The sequence below is a fragment of the Ambystoma mexicanum genome, chromosome 7p, assembly GCF_040938575.1.
Source record: "Ambystoma mexicanum isolate Mex_15411 chromosome 7p, UKY_AmexF1_1, whole genome shotgun sequence".
Taxonomy (NCBI): Eukaryota; Metazoa; Chordata; class Amphibia; order Caudata; family Ambystomatidae; genus Ambystoma; species Ambystoma mexicanum.
This window is the reverse complement of record NC_090939.1, coordinates 232,933,724-232,950,641: the sequence shown is the minus strand read 5'-3', so window position 1 is coordinate 232,950,641 and position 16,918 is coordinate 232,933,724.

Below are 16,918 nucleotides of genomic sequence, written 5' to 3'. Positions count from 1 at the left end.
ATGTGGGTACGGATTTGAACTTGCGTCTGATTAAACAGAAGGTGGTGGGTAAGGTGTACTGGACACCAGTTAAAATGTATAAACTGGGGTTACAAACTGATAATCTAAGTTGGGGATGTGGAAATGATGTTGGTACCCTTATTTTTTATTTTTTTTTAATTTATTTGTATTGGCATTTCAAATTTTGAACAATAACAAGTGTCCACCCTTAGCCTCATATAGGGCCATTGGGGCTGAGCCTTTGGTGTGGTGAATAACCTGTAGAGTTTGCTGATTACTTGCCTGTCCCCAGTGCTCGTTAATAGATACTTTTCTAGTGGGGTGAAGTCTCTAGTTTTATTTTATTTTTAAATTTGTTTATTGCCATTTTATAGTGGTATCAGTTACATGACATTCAGATGTGCCTTCCACATTGGGTAATAACAATGCATTTTAACATTACATTAACATTATAATAAACAACATTATCTGTCTCCTGTTTTGTTCGTGTGTTTCAGTATCCATGTCCCGGGATTGATCTAGAGTTCGGACTTTCTGGACTGATGTGATTGATAGAATTGATATAATTTTGGATGTAGCTTTACAGAGATCGAGTGGGAACATTATCTTATTTCTACATCGAGGTAGGTGTAGGCGTTCTTTGAAATATAGTGGTTGGATAAATAAGGCTTTATTGGTGGCCATAAGATTGATCCTTCGAGTTTGGAAAACTAGGAAGAAGCCTACAGTTGAAGGTTGGTTAGTTGATTTGCGCACCTTATCGAATTTTGAAATGTTCTCATTTAGAGTGAAAGACAAGGAAGAGGTGTACAATCTGTTTTGGGGTCCATTCAATGCCTTGTATGATTGACTATATAGGCTGCGGATTAGTATGAGGAGTTGGTAGAAATAGTATAGTGGGAAAAGGAAGAGGAAAGGAAAAGAGATAGGGAAGGGAAAAAGAAGAGGAGAAAGATATATTTTTTTTCTCACTATTATACTTTTTGGGGGATTTGGTTTGGTGTCTGTGTGTTGTTGGTGTTTGTGCGTATGTTCTATGTTAAATGTTTTTATTGACTTGTATTTTGCTCTTTTATTGTTTACAAAAATGAAAATGTTCTTAGTATGTCAGAGGGATCATTTGATTATGCTGTTTGTTTATTGATATGTTCTTTAATTGAATAATTTTGATTTGTGTTCTCTGGTTCACTATTCCTTTCTGTATTTGATTCTTCTGTGATTTAATGTAATGACATACTAATAAAGAGATTTAAAATAAAAAAAAGATAATTTGTCACAGTTGAAAACAAGGTGCAATATTTCCTCAGTGACAAAAATACAGTTGTTTCGGACCTCTTCAATTACAACTTTTCATTTGGTTAGGACCTCTTCAGTACATTTGGTATATTTGTCAGGATGCTTCTCTTTGGGCTGCTGTATCCCTTTCAACAACCACTCATCTACTGTTGTTACTATGAGAACAGTCACCTTTGTCCCACAGTACATTGCTACTTCAAACCACTTCAATGTGACATCTGCGGACAACTTAATCATTGAAAGATCACAGTGACAGCTCATTTTGTCTGCAGAGGCCTTGCTGGCCTACACGCTTGCTAATCAGCAGAGCCACCACGTTACCCTAGATGTGAAGGTCTTGTACTGCTCCATTGACTTCGCATTGGCTCTCAAAGACATTGACCATGCCTATGCCAAGGTGTCAGTGTCCTTTTACTCGCATTCAGTAACGACTGTTGAATTAATGGAATTTTCCCTTACCAACAATGTGTTCCTTTTCAATGGGCCACACTATAGACAAACCAAAGGCATCACTGTTGGAGCAACATACGCTCCGGCAATCGCCAACCTGGTCATGAATCATTACAAACAGGTCCATGCATTTGCAAACCATGACTTCAATAACCATATATACAAGTGGTACAGGTACATTGATGACGTGCTCAGGATCTGATCAGGCACATTGGTACAACTCACTGCTTTCAAGGAATACCTTAACAAAAACACAGTCGGTATCGAAATGACAGGTAACCAGAGCTATCACACCATTAACTTTCTTGATATCAAAATCACTGTTGACAACTTGGGCCTTCACACCACCACATACAGAAAACCAACAGAGGTCAACTCTGTTCTGTTCGCTACAAGCTGTCACAGGAAGTCCGTCATTAAAAACATCCCCAAAGGTGAATTCATTCGGGCAAAAAGGAATTGCAGCAACGATCCTGCATACCAAGCTGAATGCCGTCCCCTAAGAGAAAGATTTACTAACAGGGGATACCAACAAAAGACAGTTGATGCAGCAATAACATTGGCCACAACAACGCCCAGAGACACACTCCAAAAGTCAAGACTAAACCTAAGGAAGAGACACTATGATAAGTTACCCAGTTTCACCAGGACAGCTACAAGGTACAGAAAATCCTCAACAGACACTGGCATATACTAACCATTGATGCAGATATTCGGTAATGGATACCTGAAAGACCCCAATTCTCGTTCACCAAAGCGCCTACCCTCAAAAACATGCTCAGCCCATCTTACATGGCACCCCCAGAAATAACAAGCTGAAATTGTCTCTGCACAGAAAGTCTCTGGTTTCCACAAATGTGGAACTTGGTCCATGTGCTCTCACGCATTAAATGTGAAGTCTGTCAATTTCAATGACACCCTCTGTCACCCTATCAACCAGTTTATAAACTGCAAATCCAAATTTGTTGTCTATGTGATCATATGTTTCTGCAAAATGAAGAACATTGGAAGCATGATCCGGGAGCTCAGAACGAGGATACTGGAACACCTGAACCTCCTCAACTCCCAAAACGCAAGATAACCACTGGCATCCCACTGGCAGGAAAACCACCAACTTGGCAATAAAGAGGACATCCAGTTTGTCGGCCTGGAAACTGTTAAATGTGACACAAGAGGAGGGGACAGTGAGCTAAGACTCTGATAAAGAGAAGCCAAACTCATTTGCAAATGTAGATGTGTGCACCAGGGCCTCAACACAGAACACAAACTCAATGTTTCCTCTGATAACACTCTACACATGCCCACCTCTAACGTCCCAAACATTCATCCTACTCCATCTATATATCCCAATTACTTTTTTCCCTCTATGTCCCTCGCACCCTCTGGCTCCACCAGATCGAGGGCCACCAGTGCAGTCCCAACCTCTCAGCAATGATCCAGACCCCCCAATCACGTGCCTCACCAAGACCCCAATAGATTTTATAAACCTGTTCTAAAACAACACCAGTGCCCATTTTAAAACATCATAAACCCACCCACCCCCTCCCAGCAGCTACCAGCTCTCTATACAACACCTGGGACCACTCAGTAACCTGTCTCATCAAGACTCCATGAGCATCAATACTCTCTCTGTCAAACAACCGTAGACTCCATAATGAACTCTTATGAAACCTCACTGCTTGGCCCCACGCACCCTCTGTGCTCCGCATCCACATTTGCTTCACAGGATATGAACTGCCTTCACAGCAATTTCTGACGCAACCTAAACATATGACAAGGGGCTCACCCCATTCCCAACTAATCAGAGGGCAGCTATCAAGCGTCCTATCACGGGACACAAGACGTAGCAATTATACTGCAATTATACAGGGCTACCACTGCAGTGTCAACCGATCTCACCAATGACACAAATCCCCGGGCCACTTGCCTCACCAAGACCCCAGTAGATCTAACAATTCTGTTATAAAAAAACAGCAGTGCCCATACCCGTCCCCCAGCAGTTACCACCTCTCTATACAATCCCTGTGACTACTCAGTCACCTTTCTCACCATGACTCCATGAGATCCAATACACTCTGTGTCGAAGATACGTTACCCAGTTTCACCAGGACAGCTACAAGGTACAGATAATCCTCAACAGACACTGGCATATCTAACCATTGATGCAGATGTTCAGAAATGGATACCTGAAAGACCCCAATTCTCATTCACCAATGCAACTATCCTCAAAAACATGCCACCTTGAACTACATAATAAACTCATAAGAAACCTTGCTGCATGGCCCCACGCACCTCCTGTGATCCGCATCCACAATTGCCTCACAGGATATGAACGGCCTGGATACGACAATTTCTGATGGAACATAAACATATGACAAGGGCCTCGCCAATCAATCATAGGGCAGCTACCAAGCGTTCTATCACGGGACGACAGATGTACTACTTATATTGCAAGTCAAGATGGCAGACGGGATCGAAAGATCACTGTGACTGCTCATCTTGTCTGCAGAGGCCTTGCTGCCCTACCCGGTAAATGTGCGCCCGACCAAGTGCCTTCACGACTCTCTCCCACACTTCCAACTTGAGCCCTTTTGTTTCCCACACACCCGTAGTGCTGGGTGTCCATACCAGACCCCCTCACAACTTGGCCACTTCACTCATGCAACCATGCCTTCCATGCTGCATTATTGCGGCTGCCGTAATGGGCAGCTATACTTGCCCTTCCGGATCGAACCTCTCGTGTGCTCTAGACGGGCCGCGACCGGCACACTGATAAGCTCCTGCGTGCCTTACTTTTGCCAATTTTGGCACTGTCACAGAAATCTGCCGCCCCCCCCCTTCTTTCTTGCGAGGCGCACACCGCCCTAAAACACAAAACACCACCCCCTCAAACAATCAAGCCCAACACCCGGGGCCATAAAACTCCTTTAGGACTGATGAAACTCCCCACCCACACATTTTCTACGCTGTGCGCAGCCTATACACTGCCAGCACTTAAACACTAGGGCAATTCAGTGATAGGACCTCAACGCCCCTCCTATCACTCCCAGGAACTAGCGCAAACTGCTATCTTGACCAGTAGCACATACACTGGACCAACTTGGCTTTTTGACATATATATATTGCATCCCTTTTCCCACAGCTTGCTAATCAGCAGAGCCACCATTTTGGAGCTCCACACCCAGTCTAAATGCCTTGAACCGCTGACAACCCAGTAAGAGACAATACTTAACCCCTTCCTTAAGGGACTACAAAGCAGACTTACATCCCATCCGGGTACTAGATACCACTAACCTCCTTTTCTCTGTTTCTCTCTTCCCTTAGTGCACATCCTTCCTCGCCCTGTTTGACATAACGACTGTTTATGGTGCAACGACTATGGGTAACGAACAATGTAACTAATGTGATTGTAACAACCACGATATGATAAACATACTCACTTATGTAACCAACCACAACTGCCTACATGAACACAATGTATGATATGTAATTATGCTGATATAACTATACCAACCACATATCACTATCATGTCCTTTGGGACACCACTGTGCCGATGTCACGTAACATACACATTTTCATCACACATGACAATATGGGTGATTACTCTAACTCCTCACGATTGTCGCGCACAAAATGCAACACATTTACTATGTTTGAACCTCCACAGCCTTTATAAAGACCCCTGTTGGGTCGATGTGAGGGACCGGAGGGGGGTCTGTACTTTCGCTGTCTATTTGGTCTCCCAGTCAACCCAAGACACATTCTCTCTTTTCTTAAATTCCCTGAACCTTTTAAAGTATTGGGTAGGTGTCTTGCCAAACTTGGCAATGAAAGCAGATTTCATACACTCATACTGACCCCGGTCTTCCACACTCAGCTTCAGAATACAGTCATACCCAGTTTGAGGTACTCTGCTTAACAAACACTTAGTCCAATCTCTTTTGTCAACATCATGAATTGCACAAGCCATTTCAAACGCTTCAATCCATTGGAGGATATCCGAACCGTCCGCAAACACACCAACCAAATCTTTCATAAACTTGGTGGCTGGGGACCTGCCACTCTCAACTGGTTTAGCTGAAGTCTTCACTCTAGCTTTCTCTAGCTGGATTCTTTGGTGCTCAGTGTGCCTATCTTTGAGTATCACTTGCTGTGCCAACTCCTCTTTCTTCAACTCAGCTTCGGTTGCCAACTTTTTGTATTGAAAGGCTAACTGTTCCCGTTGTAGCTCCAATTTTAAAAGTTCAATCTTCAGGGCTTCCCCCTGAAGAGCAGTGCTGGGGTTCGGAAAAGAGGCAGCAGGAATGGTGGCATTCCCAGAAACAGATTCAGTAGAACCCCCAGGGGAGGAGTCCTCATTGGTTTCATTCCCCCCCTCATCAAGAGTTTCACCATCAGTCTGGTAGTCTACCAGGGCAGCTATCAGCTCAGCCCTAGACTTATCCACAAAGTCTAACTCCTCAGCTTGCATTCTGCTTCTGGCCTTGGTGTCCTGCACGGTCACGGCTCTGCAATCACAGTAACTCGGCTTACATGGGGAAAACTTCCAGCATGTCTTCCACTGCGCAGCCTCTGCAATTCGGGTTTTGGGAGAACAAGACGCTCTCAGAACTTGCAGGTGAAATCTGCTGTCTCCATGTTCCAGCATCCCTTCTGTGCTCCCACTTCCTCATGACTTGCCAGCCTCTTGCTTGTCCTCTGCTACTACTACTGCCAGCCGTCCGGCTCCTGTTTCAGCTCCTTCTACTGATGCTTTCCAGCTGGCGCCTTTTATGCCTCACAGGTTTTGCAAAAGGCTTGAGGTGCAGGCTGTTAGCCTTAATTACCTAACTGCTACAATGGCTACTGGGCTTAATTGCCCGCCTACTACATCAGCAAAACAAAAAGGTGATGGCTGGAAGGTTTTGAATTAATCATAACAAAAGGCATAGCTCTGGGAAACCTCCAGACCATCGTTTTTCAGCCTGCTAAGCCATTACAGAAGGCGAAAACCATACACAAATCAGGATTGGTCCTACCCCAAAAGTGGCATTCCACCCCGAACTGCTAGGTCACATCCCTTTTGCACGAGACCACAAGCATCCCCAGACATATTTCAGCCTTGTTGGGCATCATCAGTGAGGAGTAGCTTGGGTCTCTAGGCCGGGCAGACTCGGGACCCACGTCTGGGCATACCTGTCCCACTCGCGGTGACTTTAGCAAAACAAAAAGGTGATGGCTGGAAGGTTTTGAATTAATCATAACCACAGGCATAGCTCTGGGAAACCTCCAGACCATCGTTTTTCAGCCTGCCAAGCCATTACAGAAGGGGAAAAACCATACACAAATCAGGATTGGTCCTATCCCTACATGCCCCAGGATGACTACTACATCTACATGCCCCTCAGCCCTCTTCCTCATCTCAGTACCTCTAGAATTCTGGTTTCTTCCACGACAGCTAGGTTTTTCAGCTTCTATAATCTGGCAAAGAGCCAGAAGGGTGGTATTGTGGGTAAAGTTAAATAGGGGACTATACCAGTCTTCCTGGGCTATGCCTCCCTATGTAATCCTCCCGCAGTATACCAGCCCCAGGGTCAGGATCAAGAAGCATCTGCTTTTCCCTGACCACATGAGGAGGGTCTCAGACCAGGTTTCTGGGGAGAATCATCTCTGATTCTTCACACCTCCTGGTAGAAAACAGCTCTCAATCCCTCCAGACTTGCATCCACATGCAGAATGTAAGGTAACTATGGATCTGCCTAGGCCAGAACTGGGCTTTGGTGAGGGTCTGCTTGAGCTCCTCGAAGTCCTAGTGGCATTGGTCAGTCCACCGCTCACCAAAGGGCTCCCGCGGATAATATAGATCGTCTGCACAGGTGGCAGTGTTCTTCTTGCTCCTCTGGGAAGGTGTGTATCATTTGGTGAGGTCCACAAGTGGCCAGATGATGTTGGCGTAACCCACAACAAACCTCATGTAGTAGTTACAGAATCCCAGGAAATGAACTCCTTGAGGGCCTGAGGTCTTGGCCAGGCAAGGAGGGCATCCCTCTTTCCCGGATCCACAGCGATGTGTCCAATGTACTTGCCACTTGTCTGACAAAACTGCCACTTGTCCACACTGACTTTTAGCCCTTGCTCCCACATGCAAGCCAACACCTTCAGCCTCTTGTGTCCTCTCGAACAAAATGATGTCATCCAGGTACACCAGTACCTCCAGGAGATTCATGTCAGCAAGGTGTTGGAAAGTCATTGGTGCACCGGACTGATGAAAGCTGTCTTCTCATGATCCGCCGGATGCATCAGGATCTGGTAGTAGCCACTCTGCAAGTCCAGGACTGAAAACCACATACTCTTAGACAGTCAGTCCAATGCCTCATCCACTCCGGGCGTGGTATACTGGTGCAGAATAGTGCAGGTGTTAAGTCAACAGTAGACAATTGTACATTTGGACATCCCTGGTTTTCTTCCAGGCGACAACGATGGGAGAGCCGTAGGGGTTCCTGGACTCCTGGATAATCCCTGCCTGCAGAAGATCATCCAATCGCAGCATACATCCTCCAAGTCTCTTGGAGCCAGACGTTGCGACCGCTCCCTAAATGGAGTGTTATCAGACACCAGATCCTGTGTTCGACTTGTCGATGTCCATGGGGCTTGTGTGGAATGCCTCGGCATGCAGGACGAGCTGCTCCCTCAAGTGGTCTTTGTCCCTCTCTGACATTGGAGAGTCTCCAAAGTCCAAGGTCTTCGGATCCAATGCCATCTCGGATGAGCTGGTGGCAACACTTGCTGGGGCTACAGACATGGTCAGGTGGAACTATGCAATGAAAGTGCATCCTGGTACCTGGATGGTCCTATTGGTCACAACGTTATGTTACGCAAACTTATAGAATGCACATCCACCCAAGGGCATCTTGGCGCTAGGACAATCAGAACAGAACTGAAAACCGGGATCCTAACCATCTAAAATAACAATGTTTTCAAAGCATGCCTACATTCATTATGATTCTGAATACATCTAAGAGCAAGAGACAAGGCATTCCACAAGTTAACAGCAGCAATCGAGAATGCTCTGCCAATGATCCTTGATAGTAGATAGCACGGAATGGTAATCAGACAAGCATTGCCAGAACAAAGAGTGCGCCCTGGGATACAAGGAACAAACTTGTCGTGCAAAAATTCAGCCCCTTGACGATAGTAAGACCGATGTACAAAACAGAGGGACTTAAATTCGACCCTCTTGGCAACAGGCAGCCAGTGAAGAGATCGAAGCACTGGGGTAATGTGAGAGCCATAGGGAGTGTTAGTCGCATCCTGTTCCGCCAGATATTGGAGGAGCAGCAACCAGCGCATTAAGTATAGAAGCTGGGCTAGAAACAGGGCATTACAATAATCAATGCAGCTCAAGACTAGAGAAGCAACAACCAGAGGCCACAGATGTCTAGGCAACAGAGGTAACACCTTGCAAAGGATTTTTAAATGAAAATGGCCGGCCTTGAAAAAGGCACTAACCTTGGCCATAGAAAGCAACACGGACAGGTAGATGCCCAAGTTCTTAACCACCATCACTGGAGTAGGAGGTTCACCCAACACAGATGGCCAGAAAGATGAGGTCCATAGAGTAGAACTAGAAGGGGAACCCACCACAAAGACCTCAGTCTTGTCCCCGTTGAGCTTAAGCCAATTGCTGTTCATCCACCCATTCACGGCCACCAGGCATTCACACAAGAACAATGCTTCAGATTGGTTAACATCTAATGGAACAATAATTGTTTATATTTTCTTTTTTACTTTAATTAACTTTAGTTCTAAAAATCAATAAAACAAACATTAATAAAGCTATATCAAAATACTGCTTTCAATAATACAATTGATCAAACATGTTTTTTTAAAACATAGAATTAAAACATTTTAAAAACATCAACAACAAAAATCAGAAAATAAAACAATTTCTTTTTTTTAAGTGTAAGCCCCAATTCATCTAACATTCTGATAATTTCTACTGTCAGAAAAACCTAATTTCGAGAGCTCATTCTGTCCCAGACTTCCTGAGCACTACCTGCATTAGTTATTAAAAACCTAGCCGGAAATCACGTTCTCAGGTCTCTTAAGGCAGCACATTCTACCAATAAATAGCAAAGATTTTCAACAGAACACAAGTTTCTACAGTACCGGCATGCACTTGTGTCCTCCCCCCTGCATTTTTCCTGTTTTGAAAGAACTTCACCCGTTGGAAGAAGGTTTAATCTAAAATGCAAGAACTGAGCCCTAACTCTGGCACAAGGGAATTGTTTGAGATATGTTGGAAGTAGACCTTGTGGCTTATCAATCTTGGCAAAAGTAAAGGAGATCTTGGAACTCCTTACACTTGCAATTGTCTTAATCCAATCAGGTTCTTTAACACGTTTTTTAACAGCATCTTGATTTTCTTTGAGGTCATATCTTTGATTACCATTAAACACAGGATGTAGTCTGTGTGCATCTCTAGGTCTCTAAGAAAGTGCAAACTGTTTGCAGCTAATTCTCTGGCGAGATCTTTAAATAAGGTGTTTTTTTCTGGAAAAGCATTTTTAGTCATGAGGTTCAATACTTTCCATTGAAACCAATATTCTGATGAGAGTATACCTAGCTCAAAGCTAATCAAAGCCATCGGAGTTGACAGAGGTAAATTGAATGAATTTCCCAAAAAATTCCCTTGATTTTACTCCATGGCAGGTTTAAAGCAGTGGGATTTCCACTCCGTATAAAATCTTTGGGACAACCTTTCCTGCGTAGTAAGTGATCAAAGGCTGTATTGAGTACTTACAACATTTCACATAGATTTCCTTTAAATGAAACCTTAGCTGATCGCTTTTAGTCAGTATCCGTCTTATGACATCCTCCCTAGACGTTCTATCTGAGAAATAAAAGCCCAGATAACTTACCTCTCTTCAGGGTTCAATATCGTTATTTTCTATGTGCCATCTAAACCTGGCTCCAGTCCCATTTGGGTGTGAAAATTGAATCACCTGGCACTTGTTTTGATTGATTACAAGGCCATTGGTGTTGGCGTGTTCACTTGTTTTTATTAGTAGCCGCTGCAAGCCCACAGGAGTGGAATCTATGAGCGCTACATTACCACCGTATGCCAACCAAATTTAGTACTTCCCCTCCCAATTTTAAGGGACCTAGTCCCACTCCCTTCGGAGCATTCTTAAGATCAGACGTATATAGATTGAACAGGCAGGGGGCAAAAATGCAGTCCTGCCTCAGTCCCTTCAGAATTTTGATTGGGGATGACAGTGACCCCTGGGAGTCCAACCTTATTCTAATCCAGGTTTCTTTATGGATATGTTCCAAGATCACCAGGAGTACCGATGGTATGCCCAAGGCTTGTAATTTTCTCCATAACTGATCGCTGTTCACCAGGTCAAAAACCTTTGAAAAATCAATGAAGGCCACAAATACCTTATTCTGTGTGGACATACAATCTTTCCCTATCTTGTCCATCAGAACCGATAGAATCATCCCATTTAGCATAGTGCTCATTCTTTTTCTAAACCCTGTCTGGGCTTTAGGTAACAGGCCTCTCTCTTTAACCGACTCAATCAATTTCTCCAACATTATAGTTACGAATATCTTGTTGTCGGGATCTAACAACGCGATCGGTTGATAATTGATCGGTCGGCTCGATCTCCTTTTTTGTGAATGTGAATAGGAATTATTATAGATTCCCTCCATGATTTGGGAATTTGTTGTTTGAGTAATATATCCTTAAACAGCAGGTCCAATAAGCCAGCCCACAACTTGATTTTAGACTTAAAAATAGTGTTAGACAAACTGTTTGGGCCGCATACCGATGATGCAGATGCTTTCGAGATTATCCTTTCGATATCCCCCTTATTATAGTCTAGCACCCATGGCTCTTGCCTAGTTACCACCTGTATGGATCATTCATCTCCTTTTTCAGTCATTACATCCCAATGCACTCTCCAAGCAGCTTCCGTCACACCACTAGATTGATGTGCACATTGCAGATGTTCCATGTCATAGATTAATGCCCATTAATTGTCTTGTATCCTTCCTAATTAATACCCATAACATTTCCTCTCCACCTTTTGTTGCAATCAGATATCTGTGATCTGTGCCCCCAACCCAGTGTTTATACACCTGCTGAAGTTCATTTCTCCTCTTTTTATACATTTTTGGTCCATTACAATTTAATGTAAGTACTGAATTGAATTGATTGTTTATTTGTATAGCGCCTATACGCAATGTATCTCAAAGCGCTTCAAGAAGGGAGGGAACATGGGAGAATACAATTACATTCTTACAAGTCCTTGAAACAAATTAGAATGTGAAAAAAGCTATTATAATCAGCCTGGCTACATTTCAGATAGTGCAAGTGCAAGGAACAATTAAGGAGAAGAAGGGGAGGGAGGAATGAGCCAAAACCAGCAGTAACATTACCATGCCTGACGACAATTGATGTAGTGCATGAACAACAGGAGGAGGGGGAGGAGGGGGCGTGTGGAGAGAGGGAGGAGGAGAGGAACAAACACGCGACTATCATAATAGGTCAGATGACAATTCAGAATAGTGCTGGAGGGGAGTGGGAGGAGACGACATGGAGGGAAGGGGGGGACAGACAAGCTGCTATCAGAGGTCATGGGACAAATGATAGGAGTAAGTGCTAATGGACATAAAAGGGGGGAGGAGGAGAGGGGAGGGTGGCTGCAAGACAGGAGGAGAGGGGGGGAGAGGGGAAGGTGGATGTGAAGACAGGCAGCTACGATTACTATGCCTGACGGCAATTGGGGTAATGCATGAAATTAACAGGAGGGAAGGTCAGGGGAAGTAAGGGGAAACCCAGATGATCACAGGGGGTATGGGGGTGGGTGAGGGGCACAAAATACAGTCACAGGTGGCAGGGAGGTGGGTGAGGGGCACAAATACAGTTGCGGAGGCATGGGTGTGGATGGGGGGGCACAGTCACGGGGGAAGGGGGTGGGGGAACAATCATACTCATGGGGGGCACAAGCACAGTCACAGGGAGCAAGGTGGTGGGGGTACAATCACACTCACAGGGGGCAAGTGGGGGGGGGCACAATCACACTCATGGGGCAAGGGCGTTGGTGGGGCACACAATCACTCACAGGGGGAAAAGGGGGGTGGGACAATCACACTCATGGGGGCAAGGGGGTGGGTGGGGGTTCACAACCACACTCACAGGGGGAAAGGGGGTGGGTGGGGGCACAATCACATGGGGGAAGGGGATGGTGGGACAATCACACTCACGAGGGGCAAGGGGGTGGGTGGGGGTCACAATCACACTCACGGGGGCAAGGGGGTGAGTGGGGGCACAATTACACTCACGGGGGCAAGGGGGTGGGTGGGGGGCACAATCACACTCACGGGGGCAAGTGGGTGGGTGGGACAATCGCACTCACGAGGGGCAAGGGGGTGGGTGGGGGACACAATCACACTCACGGGGGGCAAAGGAATGGGGGGAAAGAAGGTGGGTGGGGGCCACAATCACACTCATGGGGTGCAAGGGGGTGGGTGGGGGCACAATCGCACTCACAGGGGGCAAGAAGGTGGGTGGGTGCCACAATCACACTCACAGGGGCAAGGGGGTGGGTGGGGGCACAATCACACTCACAGGGGCAAGAGGGTGGGTGGGACAATCACACTCACGAGGGGCAATGGGGTAGGTGGGGGTGTCATGGCCATTGGACAAGGGTCCAGGCCTTCCTCACCCCCAGGGTCCAACTGGACCCAGTCCTGGCACCTCTGGCGCCAGGCTCATGGAAAAGTGTGCTTTGCACACTCTGTGCCTAGGGCACGTGCATTAGGGCCGGGCGTGGCCATAGACTATCATTGGGAGGGACGTGCTAGAGTCCCTGGGAGGGGCAAGGTGGAGCCACAAGGGGAGGGGCCAGGGCCAGCCTATTTAAGGCCAACCCACCCACATGCCTCCGTTTCACGCTATTCTGCTTTCAGCAGCGTAACGCTTACCGCTGTCCTTACCTGTTCTTCATCTCATCGTGCATCCACTTGATTCCGATGCTCCATCGCTGAAGACCATCTTACCTGGATCCCGCTACTTCATCACGGAAGACGCATCTTACCAGATTCCAGCAACTCCATCACTGAAGAAACGCTTTACCTGATTCCAGCTACTCCATCGCTGAAGGCGTATCTTACCTGATTCCAGCTACTCCCTCGCTGAAGGCGCACCTTACCTGATTCCAGCCGCTCCATCGCTGGGAGCGCATCTTACCTGCAACCCATCGCTATCAGAGTCAGAGCCTTTCCTCACCTGATCCGGGCGTCCAGCAATGCAGAGCTCCACTTCTTTTCTTCATCTTCGCGGTACCTTCATCCTGCAGCCGCAGAGCTGCTCCCTAGCATCCAGACTCCGCTCTACACCGCCAGTCTTCTCCTGCAAGGGAAAAAGAACACAACAGGTTAGAAACCATATAAATAATGAACGCTTGGCTGCGCCATACCTGAGTCTTGAGTTCCACTATAAAGGGCAATTTACCAGATAATTCGGCAGCTCCATCATCCTCAAGGGAATCCCTGGACTCGCTCCATGACTCCAATGGCCATCTTCTCACCTATTGGGAAAGAGATAAGACATTGCAAGAATTACTATTAATAATCAAGGCAAAAGACATTATAATAAAACTAACATTAATCATAACCAAAACACTTATCTTCTAAGTGGATTGGTCACAGCCGGTCTGGATCACCACTTCCATAGACTAGTGAAGCAACTAGGTCCACTCTACGCGCCCCTGCTACAAGAAGCAGGACGGAGAACTCAGCGTTACAAAACCACAGGTGAGCTTGCATGGGAAAACGCTTGCGCACTTCATTTTGGCACGAGACGGTCGAGGGAATTCACGACACCGCCACGCCATTCTCATTGTCTCTCATTTTCTCTCGGGGGCAATACCAGCGTCCAGAACAGCAGGCTCAGCAGCAGCTGGGGGAGAGAGTCTATCCAGGGGAGCCAAGTCGAGAGAGGGCTCCAACCGTGCCCCAACGTCCCCGCAGAGACCAGGTGAGCGTAACAGAACGCAAAGCCGCTCCAAATCTCTGCCTGGGCGTTATGGGAGCCTCTGAAACAGACCAGTTAGCCCAATTACTGGGAGAGCTGTGGGCTGAAGTACATGCCTCAAGACAAGAGACTAATTCCTTGAGGAGAGACCTTATTGTAGCCTGAGAACGGACGGATGATTTGGCAAGGCAAATGCTCCAGGCACACGCAGGACAAGTTCCATTACCCGGGATTGCACCAACTCCTTTGCCTCAACCATCACCACCAGTGCAAGTGGTACTTCCAGGGGCAGGCCCACTGGCTCCACCAGAACCCTTCTCCGGCGACCCAAACAAATATGCTGTGTTCATGAACCAGTGCCGTCTCCACTTTTTGTGCCTACCAGGAGCCTTCCCCAACGACAGCGCAAGGGTGACCTTTGTACTTTCCTATTTGGGAGGCTGTGTAGCTGACTGGTCCATACCATTAGTAACCCAGGATGATCCAATAGTTCGGAACTTTGGGGAATTCCAACGGGAATTGGAAAAATTGTTTACCAGGCAGACCCAAGGACAAGCATTAGACAACAAACTACTATCTCTTTGACAAGGAAACCATGACTTATTGACTTACATTGCCACCTTCAACCGTCTCATTGCACAGACCAATTGGCCTGAGGAGAAACGGACCACACTTTTTTACTGGGGACTATGTGGTGAGTTAAAAGACGTACTAGCTCAAGTGGTCAATCCGCCCGAGTGTTGTGCGGAATATATCAACCTAACTGTGCAATTGGACCACCAGTTACAAGACCGAAAAATTGACCGCACGAGGGGGGAAGGGAGATCAGTTTACATGCGACCTCGGGACAATCAAACCAGGGCTCATGAAACCACCGAACCTATGCAAATTGGAGGATTACGAACTCCCATTTCCAAGGCTGAGAGGGAATAAAGGAGACACCAACAACGTTGTTTACATTGCAGAAAGGCTGGACATTTCTTGCGAGATTGCCCTATTAAACCTCCCAAGAAGATGGTAGGTGCCACGGACAATGGCAACGAAGAAAAGGAACAGAAGTTGGAAAACTCAAACGTCCGGCAAGTGTAGGGGTCCACTTGTCAGGCGGAATTAAGAAAGTTGTACAGACCTCACACCTGGTCATCCCGGTATTAATAACCCATCACCAACAACCGTCAAGAGTACATGCTCTAGAAGCCTACATCGATAGTGGTGCAGTGGAAAATTACATCGATCATGATTTGGCCGCAGAGTTAGGCCTTCCACTTCAGCAAAAATCACACTCGGAAAATGTTACTGCTGTGGATGGCTCCCAGCTGTCTTTGGGGCCAGTAACTTAACACACCGATAAGGTAATGCTGACATGTCAGGATGGTCACTGGGAAAGCATTTTGTTTGATCTTATAGGGGCCCCCCAGTTCCAAATGATCCTAGGAATGCCGTGGCTTGAAACCCATAACGCAAGGATTGACTAACGCACAAGAAAGCTGACCTTCCCTCAAGAATGTGCAAAGAGCTGCTACCATAGGGACGTGAGGAATCTACAACTCAAGGGGAAACCCATCCTAGGAATGTCTGATTCATTACCTTCCGAATATCAACATTTTCTGCATGTGTTCCAAAAGGAACAAGCTAACACCCAGCCTCTACACAGAATTTACGACTGCCAAAATCGATCTGGTCCCAGGGGCACAAATTCCCTGCAGCAGAATCTACGCTCTGACTGAGCAAGAAAATCAGCACCTAAGTACATATCTAGATCAGTACCTAGTTAATGGGTTCATCCGCCCATTCAAGTCCCCAGCCTCCTCAGCTCTCTTCTTCGTGCCAAAGAAGGAAGGGGACCTTAGAACTTGTATAGATTATAGGGCGTTAAACCAGATCACCGTGAAGAATAGATACCCTCTGCCACTCATTCCCAAACTACTTGACCAAGTAAAGAATGCTCAAATCTATACAAAATTGGACCTCCCAGGAGCTTACCATTTGCTAAGGGTAAAGAAAGGCGACGAATGGAAGACAGCATTCCGAACCAAATACAGACTTTTCGAGTACCAGGTCATGCCCTTTGGGTTATGCAACGCACCAGCAGCATTCCAGTTCTTTATGAACGATGGACTCCACAACCTGCTGGACGTCTGTTTCCT